This window comes from Gobio gobio (genome assembly GCF_949357685.1).
Source record: "Gobio gobio genome assembly, chromosome: 19".
Taxonomy (NCBI): domain Eukaryota; kingdom Metazoa; phylum Chordata; class Actinopteri; order Cypriniformes; family Gobionidae; genus Gobio; species Gobio gobio.
Genome location: NC_137112.1, coordinates 49,408,530 through 49,413,609, shown reverse-complemented (window position 1 = coordinate 49,413,609; position 5,080 = coordinate 49,408,530). Strand labels below are relative to the sequence as shown.

General features: G+C 38.9%; 1 protein-coding gene across 1 annotated transcript in view; it reads left to right on the top strand.

Moving 5' to 3' along the window:
• The window catches only part of tax1bp3 (Tax1 (human T-cell leukemia virus type I) binding protein 3), a 9,752-nt gene extending 8,443 nt beyond the window's left edge, over positions 1-1,309 (top strand). The window contains exon 4 of the mRNA XM_079844254.1: positions 1-1,309. This exon is cut by the window's left edge and continues 2,140 nt beyond it. The gene's annotated coding sequence lies outside the window, so the exon portion shown is untranslated.
• Positions 1,310-5,080: the final 3,771 nt, after the last annotated feature.

The following is a 5,080-nucleotide window of genomic DNA, read 5'->3' as shown; positions in this document are numbered from 1 at the left end:
TACAACTACATCTACAAATACATCTACAACTACAAATACAACTACATCTACAAATACATCTACAACTACATCTACAACTACATCTACATCTACATCTATAAATACAAATACATCTACAAATACATCTACAACTACAAATACATCTACAACTACATCTACAACTACATCTACAACTACAAATACATCTACAACTACAACTACAAATACATCTACAACTACATCTACAAATACATCTACAACTACATCTACAACTACATCTACAAATACATCTACAACTACAAATACAACTACATCTACAAATACATCTACAACTACATCTACAACTACAAATACATCTACAACTACATCTACAAATACATCTACAACTACATCTACATCTACATCTACAACTACAAATACATCTACAACTACATCTACAACTACAACTACAACTACATCTACAACTACATCTACAACTACATCTACAAATACATCTACAAATACATCTACAACTACAAATACATCTACAACTACATCTACAACTACATCTACAACTACAAATACAACTACAACTACATCTACAACTACATCTACAAATACATCTACAACTACAAATACAACTACATCTACAAATACATCTACAACTACATCTACAACTACATCTACATCTACATCTATAAATACAAATACATCTACAAATACATCTACAACTACAAATACATCTACAACTACATCTACAACTACATCTACAACTACAAATACATCTACAACTACAACTACAAATACATCTACAACTACATCTACAAATACATCTACAACTACATCTACAAATACATCTACAACTACAAATACAACTACATCTACAAATACATCTACAACTACATCTACAAATACATCTACAACTACATCTACAAATACATCTACAACTACAAATACAACTACATCTACAAATACATCTACAAATACATCTACAACTACATCTACAACTACATCTACATCTACATCTACATCTATAAATACAAATACATCTACAAATACAACTACATCTACAAATACAAATACATCTACAACTACATCTACAACTACATCTACAAATACAAATACATCTACAAATACAACTACATCTACAAATACAAATACATCTACAAATACATCTACAAATACATCTACAAATACATCTACAACTACATCTACAAATACATCTACAACTACATCTACAAATACATCTACAAATACATCTACAACTACATCTACAACTACATCTACAAATACATCTACAACTACATCTACAAATACATCTACAAATGCAACTAGAAAAACATCTACAACTACAAAAACATTACAACTACAAAAACATCTACAACTACATCTACATCCTCATCTTTGTAAGCCTGTTTATTAATGGAGGGATTACAGAACACAGCGGTACTTTAATGACCACTAATTTTTCTAACGTGTGAGATTTTGTGTAACTCTTTATATAATAACTCAGTTTTTTGTATTTAATTAAAACAGTATTTGTGTAATATCATCTTCTGACTGTGGGAAAGATGAGCCGCTTCATCTGGATTAGGCACAATAGAACACTACCCCCCCCCCCCCCACACACACACACTCTTGTTTTGAAAATGTTTTTGATACTGATTTTTTTTTGGCATTTTGATTGTATGAAGATATATTTTCACTTAAGCGAATAAAGGAATCTTCTCTAGCACATGATTTGTGTTTAATCTGTTGAACTGAATGAAGAGTTTTCTGTCTCGGCTCTGATGTCTAATGAGTCTCTCGTCTTCACGTTAAAGGAACACGCCACTATTATTGAAATGGGGCTCATTCTCCGACTCCTCTAGAGTTAATCAGTTGAGTTTGACCGTTTTGAGCCGATCTCCGGGTCTGCACTGTTAGCATAGCTTAGCATAGATCATTGAATCTGATTAGACCGTTAGCATCTCGCTCAAAAATGACCAAAGAGTTTCCATATTTCTCCTGTTTAAAACTCGACTCTTCTGTAGTTCATCGTGTGCTAAGACCGACGGAAAATGAGAAGTTGTGATGTTCTAGGCCGATATGGCAGGAACTATACTCTCATTCCTGCGTAATAATCAAGAGCTGTGAGCCGCCCCATGAGTGCAGCGGCGCAATGATATTACACAGCGGCTGAAAATAGTGGCGCAAAAAGTGGGTATGCGCTATATGCGGCGCAGCACCTTGGTCATATTTTCATATTTTCTATATGTAGCTGCTGTTGTGCGTTTCTAAATAATTTCTGTATTTCCTCAATATTATTTAACATTTTCGAGGACTAACAGGCTAGAGTAGGCGCCCTCATAAGATTCCATAATAGAATTTTGGATAATAATGGAATATCGCGAGTGGGCGCGGCGGTGGCGAGACAAAGTGTTCATATACACTTGGGCGGGCGTCTGATTGCGCACTGACACGTCAAAAGCGTGCGATTTGACAGCAAAACGCAAAACGCAAAACCCCTTGACGCCTGATTTACCATATAAGCGCGCGTTCTTAACGCTTTGGGGTCAAGGAAAACGTGCGTTTCCGATGTGGGTTTTTATATCAATCACGTCCTCGACACGTGATTTGCTATTTAAAAAACGCGCGCTTCCGACGTGTTTTCCGTGACCCCAGAGCGCACGTTAAGAACGCGCGCTTATATGGTAAATCACGCGTCAAGGACGCGCGCTATGAGTCGGACAAAATGCACGTTATTAACGCGTAGGCTAAACAGGTAAACCAAACAGGCAGTGCAAACTTGTGTTTGAAGGATCCAAACAGACTAAAGAACGTGCGCTTTCCTTGGTGTTCTCAAAATTGCATGCTTACTTTTTAGGGCACAACTCTTAGTAACGTTACATATTGTTGACCATCTTTTTAAGTCATTACACTATTTACCACGATACACTATGACTGTTATAGAAATAAAAGAAATCAATATCAACAAAATCCATCTTAACATTTATCAAAATCCACTTACACTGTAATTACAATTGCCCAAATAATGTCATGAGATTTTTAGATTTATGTTCTAAATATAATATTTTAATTATAAAAAATATGAAATTATTCCAGGCCTATGAAACTATAAAACTGCCAGTATAGTTGGCGGCGTAATGGATTCTAGAATCAATCAACTATAATTCATTCTAACCAACTGTTCAAAAATTGTGAATTATGCGAGAACGAAACCTAAACTTTGTTTGAATCTATTTTTGTTGGAAAAATAGAGCAAAACTGTAAAAAATGGCAACTTGTTTATTGAACTGTTGTATAAAATGAATATTGTATTTTGCAATTGTGCTGATATGGCTACTCTGGAAAATAGCTCTGTTGCTCGTATGATATTGCTTAACTCATAATTTCCTCTTCAAGTACTTTCAAACGAATGTTTATTTTTATGTTCGTTATTAGCCTATTTTTTATGAAAATACAACAACAACAAAATAGTACAGTAAAAAACTCACATATATTAAACTTTTGTTAAAAAACCAATAAGACGGATGACATAAAATAGCTATACCCGAATTAAAACAAATAAGTAAAAGATATTTGGGAATTCCCCTGTGGGGAACCCTCAGTTTGTGGTTTGTGTTTTGTGTTATTAACAAAAGTGATCTTGCGCTTGTGCCTCCGCTATCGTCCTGTCAATCATCTTGCTCGCGGCTATGATTACAGTTTGAGTAAAATGTACAGGTTCCCATCCTCAGCCGATCTGCATGACCGTTTTTGCAATGACCATCAACATTAGATAAATGGGCAAGTGAAAAGGCGCCATGTCACAATTTAGTAGGAACTAAAGAGCGCTCTAGAATGTGTGGTAGCAACATTATTGGGCATCGAGAACCGTTCCTACTTGGAATCGTTATAAAAATTCAGATTATTTTCTTTCTTTTCGTTTCTTTATCAATTGGGGGGGCGCCAAAATTGTTGCTGCATACCCCTCTGGCACTGGGTAGTTTCACCCCTGCCTGAAAATAGTCCCAGTGCTCCCAGTGTGAGCCGCTCGTCCCGCTGGTTATGTTGACGGAAGTTAGCCTGTGTAATATCATGGGACGGCTCAAAGTGCGAGATGCTAACGGTCTAATTAGATTCAATGATCTATGCTAAGCTATGCTAACAGTGCTACCGCCAGACTCAGAGATCGGCTGAATGTATTCGACAACGCTCAAACTCAACTGATTAACTCTAGAGGAGTCAGAGAATGAGCCTGTTTTCAATAATAGTGTCGTGTTCCTTTAAGCTTGAAGATGGTGACATTTCAAAGCAACTAATCTATTTCCTGACCTTTTGCTGTTTGTCCAGGCAGTTTTGTACTTCAGGCTACTTTCATCTCTTTAATGTTAGCAGGCAAAGGTGAGCATACAACCAGGTAGCTCATGACGCAACTCACAAAGTGCTGTAAAAGTGGGGCTTCTGATAATTATATCACCTCTATATTCTATGTGAGACTGGTGAGAGAGAGAATGATCGGATACACCTGTGCAATAAGGCCAAATATTATACTAAATATTCCACGCTCAACTGTTAGTGGGATTATAACAAAGTGGACGCGATTGGGAACAACAGCAAATCACAGAGCGGGGTCAGCGCATGCTGAGGGTCACAGAGCGGAGTCAGCGCATGCTGAGGGTCACAGAGTGGGGTCAGCGCATGCTGAGGGTCACAGAGCGGGGTCAGCTCATGCTGAGGGTCACAGAGCGGGGTCAGCGCATGCTGAGGGTCACAGAGCGGGGTCAGCGCATGCTGAGGGTCACAGAGCGGGGTCAGCCCATGCTGAGGGTCACAGAGCGGGGTCAGCGCATGCTGAGGGTCACAGAGCAGGGTCAGCTCATGCTGAGGGTCACAGAGCGGGGTCAGCACATGCTGAGGGTCACAGAGCGGGGTCAGCACATGCTGAGGGTCACAGAGCAGGGTCAGCGCATGCTGAGGGTCACAGAGCGGGGTCAGCGCATGCTGAGGGTCACAGAGCGGGGTCAGCGCATGCTGAGGGTCATTGAGCGGGGTCAGCTCATGCTGAGGGTCACAGAGCGGGATCAGCACATGCTGAGGGTCACAGAGCGGGGTCAGTGCATGCTGAGGGTCACAGAGT